Here is a 19687-nt window from a genome sequence, read left to right as displayed (position 1 = left end):
GTATTTTCCGCGGAAACATATTGGCAGCCAATGCAGTTGTTTTAAGACCGGCCTCTCTCCAAGAAACTCCAGAGACCAATCTAGCCACCACATTTTGGACCTACTGAAGTTTCTAAACTACATACAAACAATGGAAGCTCCGCTGTATATAGAAAAATAAATAATTAATATGGTTCCCTGTCCCCAAAAGGCCCACAATCAAAAACAGAAGCATAAGGTAGACGCCCAGCAGCAACCACTGGAGGGATGCTGTGCTGAGGTTGGACAGGAAGACTCGCTCTCCCCCTGCTAAACATAAGAGAATTACCACTTTAAAAAGTGCTCTTTGCTCAGTTAGCAGATATTTCACGATTATGAACAACTTCTACCCACTTCTTTAAGAACAAAGCGGAGGAAAAACTAATAGTCCTGCAATACTATTTTCTTTGGGCATAAGAAGGTTAGCATAATGCAAAATTATTTTAAGGTGGACAACAAATACAGTTGTCCCCCAGAAGTTCAGTGGCAGTTTTAGGCCTATAAACTCCCCATTGTTAGTGAGTCCTCTGACTAGTAATGAAAGAGCCCAGCGTTTCAGTGCAAAAATGTTGTCTTCTATTAATTGCCTCAACCAGGTATCTCTTGCAATAGTGCTAGAACTATTAGTGGGTATTGATTGTGTTTCTAACTAACAGCCCAAGGCAGCATTTGCTCCAGATGGGAACTTTTCAATTCTTTATATCATTGATGTGAATGAATCAATAAAACAAAACCCTGGGCTTCTGTATCTGCCGGTGATGGACAGACCTAAGAGTTCCCTGGACAGAAGCATCACACTCACCTGTTAGGCCAATGTGGGGACGAAAACAATTTCCAGTCCCTGTTGTTGCTATGTCCCCATGGCAACTGGCAAGTGGACAGAGTCGGCCTGCAATTCTACACAGAGACGGAGCTTCAATCAGACACTAGCTTTGGCTCTTCAGTTTTATGGCCTCTCATCTCACGCTTCGTGTCTTTGAAAATGAAATTTATGAGCAGAGCTGTGAACTTTGCCACATCACTAATTTTATGGCTGCCCTTGTCGAACTGTTTCCTGCTGTTCATTAGCTACATACTGAAAGGTAGCTTAGAAGGAGAAATGGTGGTAGAAAGGAACCTGTGGAACCAATGTATAGTTGTTAACAGGTGAAAGGGAATGGTGGTAGCGGGAAGCAGCGGGGAGCTCAGGCTGGCGAGAAGAAATACCCCTTCCTACACTTCTTCTTCTTCTTCGTATTATTATTATTATTATTATTATTATTATTAATTCGATTTCTATACCGCCATTCCAAAAGTGGCTCAGGGCGGTTTACACAGAGAGATAATAAATAAATAAGATGGCTCCCTGTCCCCGAAGAGCTCACATTCTTAAAAAACACACAACACAAGATAGACACCAGCAACAGTCACTGGAGGTACTGTGCTGGGGGTGGATAGGGCCAGTTACTCTCCCCCTGCTAAATAAAGAGAATCTCCATGGTAAAAGGTGCCTCTTTGCCCAGTTAGCAGGGGTCATATGCCTAGAGGATGCCAGTTTAAATGATAAGAATTGCCTCCCTTGTCACAGAAAGTGGCTCAAACATCTGAGCAAAGAAAATAACCAAAATCTTCACTTCTGTTCACAGGTATCAAATTTCAGAGTATGCTGAAAAAGCAAATCAATGTCCAGGAAAAAGAGACTGCATTTATTTAAACTACCTCCTGCAAATTATACTTTTTTAAAAAAAGATATTGATCTGTATTAAATAAAAAAGTGCATGCATATAAAATAAAAAGAGAGCTGTGGATACATACTGTGTTAGTATGTTCTATGTAATTAGATGTATACACTGTCCAAAACCGCTTATCTTACTCATTTATTTATTTATTACATTTATAAACTGCCCTGTCCAGAGGCTCTGGGCAGAGCACAACTAGTTAAAAAACCCCATAAAAACAAACACCATTTAAAACACGTTACTTAAAACAATATGAAAACAATTTTAACACAATTTAAAGCAAATTAAAAATACTTTAAAACAATTGAAAAACCTTGGAAGGCCAGGCCAAACAAGTAAGTCTTTAGGGCTCTCTTAAGGGCCAACAGTGAGCCTAAACTGCAGATATCTGTCGGGAGTGCATTCCATAGGCCAGGAACAGCTACAGAGAAGGCCCAGTTCCGAGTCACCACCAGACGTACTGGTGGTAACTGGAGACGTACTGGTGGTAACTGGACCTCTCCAGATGACCTCAATGTGCAATGGGGATCATACTGAAGAAGGCGCTCTCTAAGGTAGCCAGGGCTCAAGCCATTCAGGGCTTTAAAGGCAATAACCAGCACTTTGTATTTTGCTCAGAAACATACCGGCAGCCAGTACAATTGTTTTAAAACAGGCATAATATGGTCTCTCTGGGCTGTCCCAGAGACCAATCTGGCCACCGCATCTTGGACTAACTGAAGTTTCCGAACTACATACAAAGGCTGTCCCACGTAGAGTGCATTGCAATAGTCAAGCCTGGAGGTTACCAGCTGATGCACCACTGTTTTGAGATCGTTCTCTTCAAGGAATGAACACAGATGTTGAATCAGCAGAAGCTGATGGAAAGCGCTCCTGGCCATAGCCTCCACCTGAGATATCATGGTGAGGCCTGGATCCAAGAGCACTCCAAAGCTGCATACCTGTTCCTTCTGGGGGAGTGTAACTCCATCCAGCACAGGAATATCTAATTCATCCCTCAAATTCCAATCCCCCACAATGAACACCTCCATCTTGCTTGGATTCAGCTTCAATTTGTTATCCCTCATCCAGCCCATTAGGGAGTAAATGCCATTTCCTGATGATGATGATAAGGAGAAATAGATTTGAGTGTCATCACCATGCTGATAACACCCTGCACCAAATCTGATGACCTCACCCAGCAGTTTCATGTAGATGTTAAAAAGCATTGATGACAGAATGGAGCCCTGAGGGACTCCATATAATAGCCCCCATTTTGAAGAGCAGCCATCACCAAGTCCCACCATCTGGAATCTGCCTGAGAGATAGGAATGGAACCAATGCAAAGCAGTGCCTCCTATCCCCAACTCCTCCAGGTGATCCAGAAGGATACCATGTTCGATGGTACTGAACACCGCTGAGAGAACCAAAAGAACCAGCAGAGTCACACTCCCTCTGTCGATTCTCTGATACAGGTCATCCATCAGGCTGACCAAGGTAGACCAAAGGTCACTGCAGCAGGGAATTGTGGGAGTTGTAGTTAATGACATCTGGAGGTCCCTGCTACAGGGAACAGTGGTCACCACATGTTCCACCCCGTAGGCCAGGGATTCTCAATGTTGGGTCCCTAGATATTATTGGACTTCAGTTCCCATAATTCCCAGCCCCAGTGGCCTTTGGTTAGGGTTGAGAATCCCTGCCATAGGCCACCCTGTTGCTCACTGCCAAGAGTCATCCACACCCCACTTGGGTAGGCTGTTCATTTCCCTCTCCTCATCCCCTGGGGTGGGTCTTTTTGCGCCCCCCCCACCAGTGCAAGCTAGGAATACCTCTGCTACCACTGCCTGGCTTGATGGCATAGTTTGAGTCTGCTTGCATGTTGCTGCTGCTACAGCTTCAGCAGCATGGCCTGAGAATGCTGACCATCCAGCAGATGGAGGAGTGTCAGATGGCGAGTGTCATAATTACCTTTGCCTCAGGCAGCAAACTGTCTTGCATTGCCCCTACATAGTGTTATATCTAATCTGGCATATGAATACTATATTTACTTTTTGCAACCTTTTAGAAACTCCATATTCAGTAGCAGTATGCTGAATACCAGTTTCTGGGAAGCAACAGTGGAAGAGGGCTGTTGGTCTACATGTCCCACTTCTGGGATTTCCAGTGATATCTGGAAAAAAGCATGGAATTTATTTAAAACTGCAATACTAGAAGCACAGTTGGAATGTATACCAAGAAGGAGGAAAGGTAACTCCAAGTTCAGGAGGTCACCAGTGTGGCTAACAAGTAGAGTCAGGGAAGCTATAAAAGGGAAGAAAACTTCCTTCAGAAAATGGAAGTCTTGCCCAAATGAAGAGAACAGAAAGGAACATAAACTCTGGCAAAGGAAATCCAAGAAGACAATAAGGAATGCAAAAAGAGAGTTTGAGGAGCATAGGAAATAACAAAAACTTCTTTAAATATATCAGAAGTAGAAAGTCTGCCAGGGAGGTGGTTGGACCCTTAGACAATTAGAGTGTGAAAGGGATTATTAAGAAGAATAAGGAGATTGCAGAGAAGATGAATGAGTTCTTTGCATCTGTCTTCTCAGCGGAGGATACTGACCATATACCCTCTCCAGAATGGAGCTTTTTAGGTTTAGCAGCTGAGGAACTGGGCCAATTTGAGGTGACAAGGAAAGATGTTCTAAACTGTCTCGAAAAGCTAAAAATTAACAAATCATCAGGGCCAGATGGCATCCACCCAAAAGTTCTGAAGGAACTCAAATGTGAAATTGCTGATCTCCTAGCAAAAATATAAAACTTGTCCCTACAATCAGACTCTGTACCAGAGGACTGGAAAGTAGCCAATGTGACTCTGATTTTCAAAAAGGGATCTAGGGGGCATGCGGGAAATTACAGCCTGGTCAGCTTAACTTTGGTGCCGGGTAAATTGATGGAAAGCATACTTAAGGACAAAAGCATATAGAAGAACAGGCCTTATTGAAAGAGAACCAGCATGGCTTCTGCAAGGGAAAGTCTTGCCTCACTAACCTTTTGGAGTTCTTGGAGAGTGTCAACAGGTATATGGATAAAGGTGATCTAGTTGACATAGTATACTTGGACTTCTAAAAAGCTTTTGACAAAGCTCCCCACCAAAGGCTCTTGAGTAAACTTAGCAGTCATGGGATAAGGGGACAGATTCATGTGTGGATCAGTACCTGGTTGAAGGACAGGAAACAGAGAGCAGGAATAAATGGACAGTTTTCACAATGGAGAGAGGTAGGAAGTGGGGTCCCCCAGGGATCGGTACTGGGATCAGTGCTCTTTAACTTGTTCATAAACTATCTAGAAGTTGGGATGACCAGCGAAGTGGCCAAATTTGCAGATGACACTAATCTATTTAGCGTAGTGAAATCCACAATGGATTGTGAAGAACTCCAAAAAGATCTTTCCAAACTGGGTGAGTGGGTGACAAAATGACAAATGTGGTTCATTGTAAGCAAGTGTAAAGTGATGCACATTGGGGCAAAAAACAGAAACTTCACATATACTGTGACGATCAGATCTGAGCTGTCAGTGACTGACCAGGAGAGAGATTTTGAGGTAATGGAGGACAGCTCATTGAAAGTGTCGTCAGTGCATGGCAGCTGTGATAAAGGCTAATTCTATGCTAGGAATCATTAGGAGGGGGGTTGGAAATAAAAATGCTAATATTATAATGACCTTATACAAATCTATGGTGTGGCCACATCTGGAGTATCGCATACAGCTTTGGTCACCATATCTTAAGGAGGATAATGTAGAACTAGAAAAGGTGCAGAAGAGGGCAATCAAAATTATAAGGGACCAGGAGCACCTTCCTTATGAGGCTAGGCTACAGCATCTGGGGCTCTTTACCTTGGAAAAGAGGCAACTAAGGGGAAATATGATCAAGGTGTATAAAAGTATGCATGGAGTGGAGAGGGTGGACAGAGATAAATTTCTCTCCCTCTCTCACAAGACTAGAACCAGGGGTCACCCCATGTAACCGAAGGGCGGGAAGTGTAGGACCAACAAGAGGAAGTACTTTTTCACACAGCACATAATTAATCTATGGAATTCTTTGCCATGGGATGTGGTGATGTCCACCAGCTTGGATGGCTTTAAAAGGGGCTTAGACAGATTCATGGTGGACAGGTCTATCAATGGCTGCCAGTCTGGTGACTGTGGGCCATCTCCAGCCTAAGAGGCATGATGCCTCTCAATACCAGTTGCAGGGAAGCAGCAGCAGGAGAGAGGGCATGCACATACCTCTTGCCTGTTGGCTCCCCAGAGGCATCTGGTGGGCCACTGTATGAAACAGGATGCTGGACTAGATGGGCCTGATCCAGCAGGGCTGTTCTTATGTTCTTATCTGGTTAGCTGCTGTGGAAAACATTATTATTGGTTAGATGGAGATGTAGTCTGATCCAGCAGCACCCTTCTTATGTTTTTACAGAGGCTGTGCAAGCATAACTATGTACTTACTAAGACGTCAGAGTCGGGATCAGCTAATCTACATCTTTTAGGATGCATTCACTTTGATGCACTCCCAGTAGGTTAACTGGTCAGCTTTCACTGGTTCTGTATTTAAGGAGCTGGACTGAGAGGTGATTGATCCACATTCTTGTTGTGTCACCTCTAACAATGTCTGCTTAAGACTGCATCTCTTTATTTCCCATCACCACAATTTCTGATGATTCCTCCTCATTTTTAAAAATAGAAATAATCATTTTACCTTCTCTTGGGCCTGCAACACTTTTAAACAGCAATGTCATCTATTATATGATCCCAGACAACATAGCTGCAAATTCCCTGTTCTGCTGTGGCAGGCAAGATCAAATTTTGCTATTCAAATGGGAATTTTACAACAGGAGGAAGAAGGCAGACAGTTATCAGAGTACAGTCCAAGCCTTACACAACTGTGAAAGATGGAAAATTGATCTGAGAAAATACCATGAATCTTGAAGCACAAGGTAATATGGGCAAAGTAAATTGGAACTGGCTGTACATGGTGAAAGTCACAAATTAATCTTCAGTTTAAGCTAATGCAATGCCATTTGTTACCTTTATTCTCTGCCTTGCAACGATAAGCAACTAGAAAAGGCTACACATACCATTAACAATATTTGTGGGCAGGGTCAAAATTTGCAACTTTTCCCCTGCTTAACTGAACAAAGAAGCACCTTTTAAAAGTGGTGATTCTCTTTATTTAGCAGGGGGAGAGCAATTGGCCCTATCCATCCCCAGCACAGCATCCCTCCAGTGACTGCTGCTGGTGTCTATCTTATGTTTAATTTTTAGATTGTGAGCCCCTTGGGGACGGGGAACCATTTAATTTAATTTAATTTAATTTAATTTAATTATTTATATGTAAACCACTTTGGGAACTTGGGTTGCAAAGTGGTATACAAATGTATTCATATTTGTATTAGAGCTACAACACATATTGCAGTCCTGCTCCCTGATTCTTGCCATGTTGAGGGCGGTGGTAGTGAAAGCTAGCCTGAAGGGGACGCATACATCAGAGGATAACAGAAGGTGCTTTTATACATCTACTTGTAATGCGAGCCAAGTTAAACCATGCTCCAAGCTGACATGAAGAGAGAGAGAGAGAGGAAACTCATGGCAGTCTTGCGTTCCCCTGAATGCCTTAACAAGCACACTTACTTCATTGTAGCCCGCTGATCCAGGGCAGACCTGAGTCAGAAGGAAGTTCACAGTGGTAATGAGTATGTTGCATTTCTACCAACCTCCATCTATACTGGGTCAGTGGTGCCTATTCAAGTGGATGAAGTACCACACTCAGGGGAACTGTGTGTAACAAACACAATGGCATATAACATGGAAAGTCTAGCGGAGAAACTTCAGAGCAGGCATACTTGCTGCACTCTCCATCCATCACAAAGCAAAGAATGTTGAGATTTCTGACAGACCCTAGAGAATCTGGGGCTGAGTCGACTTGTTGCTGCGGAGGCAAGGCAACTTCAGGCAAGGCAACTGCTACTTATTATTTATTGAAAATATTTATATCCTGCCTTTAAAAAAAAAAAAAAAAACCACACATACAAGGCGGCTTACAACGATGGGAAAAAAGTCAGAAATTAAACTTAAAACAAGAAAGAGAAAACATCATCCACTAAAATGGCACGGCATAAATACATTACAACAAATTAAAACCACCTTAAAGAGATGGATTTTCACATCACTGGAAGCAGGGAACTGTGGCTGATATACTGTGCAAGGGTACACCAGCCTAGTAATGTGGTGTGCATGCAAGCTGCACAACTGTGCACACAGTGCAAATACAAGAATCATACAAATTGTGTGACACAGGAGTAAGCCCATTATTTCCAGTGGGCTTATTCTTGTGTAACACATTTCACACAATTATTGCATTTGCTCGATTTGCACACTTGCCCAACTTGCCTGCACACCATGTTAGTAGGCTGGCGTACTGTTGCACAGTATGTCAGCCACACGGTGCAAGACAAGCCTCCCAAAGCAGGGAGTTCCATAATTGGGTGTTGCTAAGCAGCCAGAAGGCCCTACTTATAGGGGCAGGGGCAGGGGCAGGGTCAGGGGCTGCCTTGTGTGTCAACAGCAACCCAGCCCAATTCACACCATTGCTGGTACATTGCACATCATGCCCTCTCTCCTGCTACTGCTCCCCTGCAACTGGTATAGAGAGGCATCGTGCCTTTGAGGTGGCCCATCACGTCTCTGAGGTGGCCCATCGTGCCTCTGAGATCGTCCTACAGCAACCAGACTAGTAGCCATTGATAGACCTGTCTTCCATGAATTTGTCTAAGACCCTTTTAAAGGCTCAAGCATCTCTCTCTCTCTCTCTCTCTCTCTCTCTCTCTCTCTATATATATATATATATATACAGTGGTCCCTCGACTTACGAACTACTCGACATAAGTATTTTTCGAGTTACAAACGGCAGTTTTAGATCCGGTTTTAGATGCGGTTTTTTCGACTTACAAATTTTTAGATGGGGTTTCCTCGACTTACGAATTTTACATGCGGTTTCCTTGACTTGCCTGCCTGTTTACTGCCTGTTTATTCTTGAAAAGAAATGTTCCTGTGCAGTTTGCAAGCCTTACTGGGGGTCTGGGTCTTTTTTCTAGGCTCCGGAACGCATTAATCCGTTCCCAATGCATTCCTATGGGAAACCGCTTTTCGACTTACGAACTTTTCGACTTACAAATGTGCATTCGGAACGGATTAATTTTGTAAGTAGAGGGACCACTGTATATATACACACACACATATACATATAGATATAGATATATATAGTATATAAATTATATATATATATATATATATATATATATATATATATATATATATATATATGAGAGAATGATGTATATATTATTTCCAGCCCACTGGAAATAATAGGCTTGTGTGTGTGTGTACACACACATACACCAAGTCCCAGAAAACTCCATGAAACAGGCACTCTAACAAACTCATAGTTTTTCCAAAGATCCCCATCAGTGTTCCCTCTAACGGGAATTCCCAGATGTGGTGGACTAGAACTCCCATAATCTCCAGCTAAAGGCCACTGCAGCTGGGGATACAGGGAGTTGTAATGAACCATATCTGGGAAACCCTGTTAGAAGGAATATTGATCCCCATAGTATGTCAAAGATCCACAATTCTTTCTTTTTCTTTTTTTTGTATATTGAAAATGGTCCTGTAGCCATGTTTCAAGCTTTGTTGCTTAAGATAGAGGCACAGATGCTCCTCAGATCCAGAAATCTTTTCACAGTCTAGTGCTTCTGTTGCAGGTTGATCACATTTTCTCACTACTCAAACAGCAACATCTTCTCACTGAAAAAATGTAATATCCCCGCAGGGATGTTTTGCTAAACAGATGTACACCTAGTGATTAGCACCTATTGCATTGTATTACAATGTCATTTTGTAATACAACGTCCACCCCCATCGTGTATTTATTAATACAAAGTAATACAACCAATCACCATCCACCAGCATGCTGCAATCATGCCACCCACCCATGTAAACTTTAACTTTAATTTTAATTCATTTTTGTACTTACTTTTAGAGTGAGTTCTCTGAGGAGTAACTCTGAAGTGCAGGAGAACTCATGCATCCTTTTAAAAAGGAAACAAGAAAACATGCAGCAAACACCTGCAAAACTACTATCTTGTCCCCACTCAAATTCAACTCTCATTTTAATGTCCTTTTTATGAATAACATTTACTTTTTTTTTTAAGATTTTGCATTTCTCTCCAGTACTGGAGTATCCCCTGCCCCATGGCTATTTTTAAGCAGCACCCAGCCTAGTCCAGTCTCCATTCATTATAATGCGTACTGGATCAGGGCCAATGGTAGTATAGTGCTTCTGATAAAATGCAGATGTTTCTATGGTCTAACAATGCCTCTGCATGAGCAAGAAGCTGTTTGGTGGCCATTAGGTTAGTCATTTGCGCCTAGCTGTTTGCCTTGTGGATATATGCCAGTGCCTCTACGACACTGCAAACAATTTGCTTTGTTGGTTTGAAGAGGCATAGTGAAATTGTCAGATCATTTGTGTGGCGACTATGTATAGAATTGCTCTCCACATGAAGCACCTTCCAAGGGGTTTGGATTTCAAGCAGTCTCCATATGACTCATGTGACTGTTTGTGTGAATCAGGCCTTAGAGAGTTATTGTCCTTCATTTCAGGTTGAATACTGTATACTAAGTGCTGCTAATCTTCTCGGAAACCTCACTGCTTACCCTATTATGACAGTTACAGGTATTTCGTCACCCTATGCAAGGTTTAAAAAATGACAATTCTTCCCCCTCCCTGCATGTTGTCATATGGCATAATCTCTAGGTATATGACGGCAGATTAGTTCACCCACATAATCCAAAGTACAACTATGCAACAATCAGAAAATAGGAAATGACCTATATGCAGAGCACACAGCTCCAAGGAATGTGCCAAGCCACAGGCCACAGGCCACAAGATAATAAACACGCACACTCCTAGCATATGGTCATCGATTACACATGTGTTTACCATTTTAAAGATATGGAGAACTGTACACATCTGAGACTAGTCCAGGCAGTGCATGGGTGACAGAAAACACTCCTTTCATGAAGAGTCCCCTTTTACAACAGACAACAGACAGCATGCACCCAAGATACATAACAGCCTATATATCCTATACATACAATGGCACACAGACAGGTCACAAAATGCAGCTCTCGTGCATATAGCCCTCCCTCCATGCACACAGTCAGGGAAAGGGAAGCAATCAGTCCAACCAAGCTGAGGCTCCAAGGCATGATTCTGAATGGTTCCAATCCCCCTTACCACTGCTAGGGTCATTTGCAGCCTGGCTCAAGTATGAAACCGAAGCTGCAAATTCTACTGTAACTCCATGTCACCATTCGCTGTTCAGATGAAGAAAATCCTCACTTCAAGGCAAGGCAGGGAGTAGAGAGGGGTGGGACTTGGCCTTACCAGCTTCCTGCTTCATCTGTTAGGGCAGGGATAATATCCAGTGGTGATGATGTTCACATCAGACCCACCTTCCGACTCCCGATGGACAGCCACCCTTGTCACTCCTGTCCCTAGCTTCTTTAATCATCTGTGGCTGCTGCTGTCTCTCACCCAGTGATGTAGTCCCTAATTCAGAAGTGCAGGCACTCTCCTTGACAGCCCCCATAGCCACACCCAGCCTGATAGCCACACCCCTCATTTAGACAGATGCAATAATTGGGTGGGGGTTCTGTTAAATGAAGTCAAGGATCATGTAGACTCTAGGGCATGGACTAGGATGAATGACAAGGTGTGCCCACTGAAATGCACGGGTTCCTTCCAAATGGCCATAGGAATGCATGGAATTTCCGAATGGCCATTAGACATTCCCTGTCATTTGTTTTAGAATGTTCTGACATTAGCCCACTGTGGGACTTGCACGCTGACAGTCCCCAGTTCAATTCCTGGCAGCATCTCCAGGTGGAAGAGATTCCTGCCTGAAATCATGGAGAACTGCTGCCGGACGATACTGAGCTAGATGAACCAATGCTCCGACTCAGTATAAGGCAGCTTCCTATGTTCCTAAGACAGGAAGGATGGTAATAAACTGCTGGGATAGCAAGAGCAGCACATTATTTGCATGTAGAAAGCCAAGGGCTTTGCATCCCTGCAGAGACCCTGGAGGGGAAAAAGTACCAAGACTGCATCCCTGCCCGTCCCTGCAGCACTACACCACTGCTCTCGGTCCTCCAATGGAGGCCATCAACAGTGATTTGACTGTGGTGTGGCACCCAGCCATAGAGACCAAGGTATTAGTAGAGTTGTCCAAGCAATTTCCTCTCACTAGTTATTGGTCAGGTAAATGGACCCCCCCCCTCACAGAGCCCCACCGCCTCAGATTGCATCCCTTGAATTCTGGTGCACCATTTGTGTTGCTTCTATTGCAGAGATGATCCTGCTTCTAGGCTGTCACCCACTGGCCAGCATCTCCTCTCCTATTAAGGAACCACCACATTGAAATATCCCCCAAAGCCTTGCAGTTACCTGCTTCCAGACACAGCATGTTCTCTCGGCAACTAGGCAGCCAGCTGCCTACGAAACCCACTGTGTGCATCACTGACGCTATCAGTTGGGATAAAAATGCTGCAGATTTGCTGAAAACAGAAAGTGAGTCAGAGGATTAAAAAAGTGAGAAGGAAATGGAAGGATTTTCAGGTGAATCCTGCAAAGTGTCATTTTCTCAGAAGCCATGGGCGGTTCAAAGTTTCCGAGAGAGGCTGCCACAGCAGCAACAAAATGTACCCATGCTGGAATAAGAAAGCAAAATGAAAAATGCTGGGATAAAACACTCTCAGGTTAGACTCAAAGGTGAGTCCCAACCATCAATACTCCACCATTCATCACACAAATGTGAATCCAAATAACAGGTTCCTGCACTGCAATTTTTAGTTCTCTTTAATTCCAGCACTGTCACTTTAGTCTCCTCCCTGAAAGCTGTGTAAACATCTATGCCCTTTTATACTAAGGTCTAGTCAATAATAAGCAATTTTTGCTCAAAATATGTATTATTCAGGCTTCAGCAGGTTCTGTTTTAGTTGGCTGATTAAAGTCCTTGTTCCAGCATTTTATCAGAAGATCTATGATATTGCTTCTACTAAGCTTTTGATTCTTGTTTATCCTTGGAGATTCACCAGATATGTAAAAACTGAATTCCAGTCTAATGCTAACTATCTGGACATGAGCTATTCTATGCCCACAATATTAATCTTTGACATGCAGTTATCCAGAATTTCATGGTATCCAGAGGTCTGTCTCATTCTCCTCGGTTCTTTGATCATATCAACAGCATTTTGTTGCACTGAAATTGCTGTTATTCTTGAGAAAAGTAGTGTTTCACTCGATCCAGTTTTGCTACATTCTCCAGATCAATAATCCATCAATAATTCTGAGGCGTCTCAGTGAGCATCTGCCTGTTCATCTAATTTAGAATGGATCTCTCCTTCCATTTGTTACCTTTTCTTTCCAACACGCCACACGTCTCTATAGTGCAGGTCACTATTCCCTCTTACCCCTTCATTTATTCCCCCAACCACTAATCTACATCCATATTTTTTTAAATGTTCTCCTTATTCTCTTATTCAGTTTAGAGCACCTTTTTCCTTTACAAATGATTCACTTTCATTGACAGCTTCAGTAAAACAATAGGCTACAATTATCCCTTACACAGATTTTAGCCTTTCTAGCAATGGCCTTTCTCCTTGATATGCAAAGTTTCTGCTTATGGGGACTTTTTATGTGGGGGAAGTTCAGAAATGGTATTCCCCACCTGAAATCTGAAGTGGTACATTCCATTTTCCCACTTCATTCCTTTTCTTTTCCATGTGTAATGCTGCCTCTCCGGCATTTGCTTAGCTCCAAAGCATGTTGTGAGGGCTGGGGAGGGCAAAGCTCTGATCCAAACAAGCCCAGAGGTAACAGATGATTATTGTTCATTTAATGAAGGAGCTGCAGTCCTGATGAAAGTTCATCAACAGATCTCCAGCATGCAAGACTTTTTGATGTTTCCAGAGGGGGAAGTATATTGCTGCCTTTTTTGGCAGGTACCCATTTGGCCCCAGTAGTCCAATTGCAAGCAATACTGCCTGCAGTTATTGTATTTCACTATTTTTCATCTATCTCCCCTGTTGATGTACCTGGACAAATTTGAACACTATGTGCATCACACTCCATGATCTCAGTAAATCAAAACAGGTTCCCAACTGTCAACGGAGCATTAGCCATGCCGGGGACTCCTCTTGCGATGGCATGAGCTGTTTCAATAAGATAATGAGAAATTAGCCAAGTGTTTATGAACAGATGCTCTTCCCTCTGAGAAAAGCAGGGCTCGTTTCATTGTTTGAACAAATCTTTCACCTAAGCTGTTGCTGGCTGTGATGGTGCTGATTTGATGTGACGCGCACCATTCATCTTCATAAAAGTTTTAAACTCAAGAGAGACAAACTGAGGCTTGTTGTCACTTACTAGCGGCTCTGGTGAAACATGACAGATGAACATTGTGTACCACCTCTTCCAGCTAGTGCATTCAGGAAAAGTAGCTCTCAACTGGTCCAGAAGGTGATTGCCTTCTCATCATTCACATATCTCCTGAAAATCTTTCATACCACATCTATAGGAAATCACCCAACAATGAGATTTATTTAATCACTGATTTATTCTCACACCAGTGAGGCTTTCCAGAGAATTCATGCAGATAAGCCCCTGCAGAAAATGGCTCCCACCTCCTGTGGGGATTTACATCAAGACAGGCAATATCAGCCTTGAAGGCTGATTGATAGGACGTGTGGTATCAGATCAAAGATCCAAGCAGATTTAGTTATAGCAGGAGTTCTATTATGAGAAATTGACATAATAGAACTCTTCCTGTAATGAAATCTGCTTCAGTCTTTGATCTGATGCTGCATGTCGTATCAGCCATCAACAAACAATGCTGCAATGTGTGCTAGCCACCATTTCTATAATGTCTCCCACGTTAACCTCCATTATGTTAATTTATGTAAAACATTTATACCCTCATCCCTCCAAGAATCAAGGTTGCTTCCAACAGAAAATGAACAATAAAACTAGAAGAATAAAAATAAATAAATAAACCCATAATCAAATAGAATGCAATCATTAGCAACAGCAAGATAAGGCCAAAGTCCCCACTCAGCAGCTGTGGGCCTTTTGGAAGAGGCATGTTTTGTGTCCTCTTTAAAAATGCTATAAGAACAGAGCAGTTGTGAACCTCATCAGGAAGTTTATTCCATGGTCTCAGAGCAACTGCAGAACACAAATGCCACAGATGTCCTCACCTCATGCAGCATGGGCACATGGAGTAGAGACCACACCACAGAATGCAAACAGTGAGTGGGCTCAAATGGGGAGAGACAATTAAAAATTGCCACCAAGATATGGGACATCTGTGATTTTTCTCTTTCTCAAAATGTTATCATTGTACGACTGGGGTAAGGGAGAATTGCTTGGTACATACTGAGCTTAGTCACACAATCAAAAACTGTGTTCTACCCAGGTTTGAGAGCTGTATGTGCTCCCAATTTTTGGTTGAGGCTATTCTCACGATGGGGGGAAACTGGCCTAAGGAAGTACAGCTCATTTCCCCTCCATTGTGCCCCGGCAGCTAGCCTGCCTACCAACCCCTCCCCTTAACCCCCTCCATTAACCTTGTTTTGTTGATCATGTGCTGCTATGCTATGTCCCTGCGCCGTGACGACAAGTGAGTAGAACCCCAACCGGGAGGCTACAACCAGCCTCCTGGCCTCGGGGGTCTCCCCAGAATGCCCCACACACTTGTGTGAGGCATCCTGGGACTTCTGGGGGCCAGGTGGCCCCCAATCCCTACTGCCCCTACCTGATCTGTGATGGAGTCGGTAGTCCTGTGGGTGGCCGATCTAGCCATCTAGAGAGGAGGCAGTGATTGTCTGCGGGAAGGTAAGCACTTTCAGGCTTCCTCCCCACAGAAGGGAGTAGCCTCCTGCAGCGATCGTGAGGATCACTTTGTTGTGTGGAAGCAAGGTAGGAGGAAAACCTGGGTAGGAGTGATTGTGTGGAAGCAAGGTAGGAGGAAAACCTGAGTAACTTCTCCTCCTACCTTGCTTCCACACAATCATTTCTACCCAGGTTTTCCTCTTATCTTGCTTCCACACAATTGAAAATTGGGAGCACACATACCTCTCAAACCCAGGTAGAACCCAGTTTTTGACTGTGTGAATGACCTCACTGCGATTGTGTTCTTCAGATCCTTGCCTTGTTTGGTTCCCTGAAGTAAGACACTCCTTGCCTTGCTTCTGCTGTTGTTTCCAGGGCCAGCAAGAGTTTGCTCTGAGGGAGACATCATTTGGGGACTGGGCCATAGTTCAGTGGTAGGCCACATGCTTCACATATAGAAGGTGAGAGTCAATAGAATCCTGGAGATCCAGTCAGTACAGACCATCCTGAGCTGGATGGAAGGAGAGGAGAGCTGATCTTGTGGTAGCAAGCATGACTTGTCCCCATAGCTAAGCAGGGTCCGCCCTGGTTGCATCTGAATGGGAGACTTGATGTGTGAGCACTGCAAGGTATTCCCCTCAGGGGATGGAGTCGCTCTGGGAAGAGCAGAAGGTTCCAAGTTCCCTCCCTGGCTTCTCCAAGATAGGGCTGAGAGAGATTCCTGCCTGCAACCTTGGAGAAGCCAATGCCAGTCTGTGAAGACAATACTGAGCTAGATAGACCAATGGTCTGACTCAGTATATGGCAGTTTCCTATGTTCCTATGAAGACTGGTCTGATGATATAAGGCAGCTTTATATGGTTATATATGATTACGGTGGTTGACATACCATGCAGTGAGCTGCTGCTTAAGCAGCAGACTCTCATTATTCCCAATGGGAGTAGCAGCGAAGGGATGCACTCCTTAATAGACACGGAGCCTTTCCATCTTCACAAGGTGCCTCAATGGGCTTTAAAGTGCTGCAGAAGCAGCAAGCACACCTGTCGTGTGTGTAGGTGCCTTTCTGCATAGTATGTGAGCCAATGGCCTGAGAGTACATGGTGCAGCCATCTTGTTAAAGCTAAGCACATCTGGGTCTGGTCATTGCCTGGATGGTTGATTGCCTGGGAACCGACTTGAGCTCCCTGATGGGCAAAAGGCAGAATATATGAAACAAACAAAAAAATGCATAAAAATTCCCAGACACCAATGACATATCCCCAGCAATTCAGCTCTTGAGATCCTGCATTTACCACCAAGCCAGAGGTAGCAGGAGAAATAACAGCCCCACCGGGGTGCCTGTCTCAGGAACAGAGTGTAATTGGAAACAGGCTCCTCTATGGAGGCAGGGCCTAGGATGTGTGCTATTATTGCTTTTGAAATGTATATTTCATCTTTCCATTTAATAGATGCTCAGGGTAGCTTACAAAAACACAGGCAGTTAAAATAATAAAACAATATTAAGAATATCCAAACCAGGGCAAGGGCAGATAAAAGGCAGCCGAGAAGGTCAGCAGATAAAGAATGATCAAACATTCCATTATGAAATCGCCTTTAACAAGGAGAAACCAAAAGGTCTATGTGGCAAAGGCCTGTTTACAAAGCGAAGTTTTTGCCTGGTAGAATGCCAACAGAGAAGGAGCGTGGTGGACCTCCTTTGATATGGAATTCCATCACAGAGGCATGGCCACCAAAAAGGCCCGCACCATGTCCCAACTAAACTTTTCTTGGCCTTCGCTGAACATCTTAATAGATAAGCTGGCAGCAGTATTCCCTCTAACAGGGATTCTCAGATGTTGCGGACTACAACTCCCAGAATCCCCAGCTGCAATGGCTTTTGCTTGGGGATTATGGGAGTTGTAGTCACCTTAAGTGGCGCAGAAGGAAATGCTTGACTAACAAGCAGAAGATTGCCGGTTCAAATCCCCGCTGGAACTATATCGGGCAGCAGAGATATAGAAAGATGCTGAAAGGCATCATCTCATACTGCACGGGAGGAGGAAATGGTAAACCCCTCCTGTATTCTACACTTCACTTTACTTAGTCCACAACATCTGGGAATCCCTATTAGAGGGAACATTGGCTGGCAGGCTCATATGGGAGAAGCCATTCATTCAGGTACCCCTGTTCCAAGCCATAAACTATGGAACCTCAGCAGGTTCCATGCCGGGAGGGGAGCAATACTCCAGGTTACTGACTCCTAAGTCCAGGCCCTGCTGGCCAATGTAGTCTTGTCTCTGACTCCCACAATTCCCTGGCTGAGGGGCTGGTTTTGGACCTCCACTCCATGTCACTCCATTAACTGACCTGCCTGTCTCTCAAACCCTGTAGTCCATCTCTGACTGGGCTTGCAAGTCCTTCCCAGCCTTCTGCCTTGGCCAGTGACTCCTTTATGGGTGCCGGAGAAAAAGTGCACACACACACACACCCACCAGCCATGTAGACATTTGTCCCTATCTTAGTTGGGCTTGCCATGTGGACACTTTAAAACCAATATGTCTGATTTGAAGTGTATTTTGTTTGCCTCCTGGCCTCTTTTTCTTAACCTCAGTAATAGGCAATGTCCAATCTAGAATTTGCATACAAATTAAACTAAATTTCTTAAATTAATTAATATATGTAAATGGGCAATGACTGGAGGCTTCTTCCTGGGAGAGCTGGCAACACTAATCATACTGAGAAAGTTCCTCATGCTAATTACCCGAATGGCTAGCAGGAGACGATGTCTCTGTTTGCCAAGTTATAGTTTGAATACAAGTAAGAGCATGTGTCATGTGTCCATTTCTATTCAGTGTCGTTCTTGCTAGCATCGTTACTCAGCATCCTTGAAAAGACTCTGACATACTGGTTGATACCCTAATGCTGCCTGTGGGCTTCAAATTACAGCACACATGCACTCCTAGCCCCACCCTAGTCCCCCACTTCCACAGTGTAGGCACTCTTGTTCAAACCCACAACTATTTTTGGAGATTTCTCTGCACTCCAGAAGCATGGGTGTCTAGAGGGGAGACACGAGGAGGGAGTCACACACACACACACACACACACACACACACACACACACACCCCGACACGACTGAGCCAGTTCCATTGAATTCAATAGGGCTAACTCCAGGTAGTTGGGTATAGGATTGCAACCTCCCCCCACCCCACCCCATCCCAGCCAAATGTCTGGAAGTGCACTGTTACAGCAGAAACATGTCCCTGAGGGATCAGAGACATATTTATCCTGTAACAGAGCACTTCCAGAATGTGGGGAACGCAGCACCGAAATAGTTGCCTTCTTGCAAAAGAGTGCCTGTAACATGTGGGTTCTGAAGGGCCCAAACAGCAATGGAATTTGCAAGGGAGCATTAAAGGTAAAATAAGTGATAAGTATATTCATGCAAATATTCCTTAACAGAAACATTTACCTTAGCAGTTTTCACACGTCTGCCCCATTCCCAGCTTTTGTCTTTAAAAAGTCCAATGTTCATCTGATCCAATCTACTTTGGGAAGAAGGAAACAACAACAACAACAACAACAAATATTTATATACCACTTTTTCAACAAAAGTTTCCAAAGCAGTTTACAGAGAAAAATAATAGATAAATAAATACTATAAGATGGGAGGTTGGACAGTTATGTGAGCCCTGTCCCCAAAGGGCTCACAATCTAAAAAAAAACCCGTAAGATAGACACCAGCAACAGCCACTGGAGGGATGCTGTACTGGGGATGGATAGGGCCCAGTTGCTCTCCCCCTGCTCAATAAAAAGAATCACCACATTAAAAAGGTGCCTCTTGCCCAGTTAGCAGGGGTAAAGTAAAACTGTCCAACCGGGATCAAGCTTGGCTTGATCCAGTTCTTCTGTAGGGATGTGCACTTTAAGGGCAGGGGGAGGTGCACCTCCCCACTCCCCCTACCCCCACACACCGGTGTTGGAGTTGTGTAAAATCCCCCGAG

The 19687-nt window shown here is 43.9% G+C and overlaps 2 long non-coding RNA genes across 2 annotated transcripts; one reads left to right on the top strand and one right to left on the bottom strand.

Moving 5' to 3' along the window:
* Positions 1-907: 907 nt before the first annotated feature.
* Positions 908-1807, top strand: LOC128339272 (uncharacterized). The gene is made up of 2 exons (XR_008312939.1): positions 908-1100; positions 1644-1807. It is a non-coding gene; the product is annotated as an uncharacterized LOC128339272 (long non-coding RNA).
* Positions 1808-9174: 7367 nt separating this feature from the next.
* LOC128339273 (uncharacterized) lies at positions 9175-19217 on the bottom strand. Its single transcript, XR_008312940.1, has 4 exons — positions 19156-19217; positions 12264-12373; positions 9786-9840; positions 9175-9556 (listed from the first exon to the last, which is right to left on the bottom strand). It is a non-coding gene; the product is annotated as an uncharacterized LOC128339273 (long non-coding RNA).
* Positions 19218-19687: the final 470 nt, after the last annotated feature.

The sequence above is a fragment of the Hemicordylus capensis genome, chromosome 1 (genome assembly GCF_027244095.1).
Source record: "Hemicordylus capensis ecotype Gifberg chromosome 1, rHemCap1.1.pri, whole genome shotgun sequence".
Taxonomy (NCBI): Eukaryota; Metazoa; Chordata; class Lepidosauria; order Squamata; family Cordylidae; genus Hemicordylus; species Hemicordylus capensis.
This window is presented reverse-complemented; position numbering and strand designations above follow the sequence as displayed.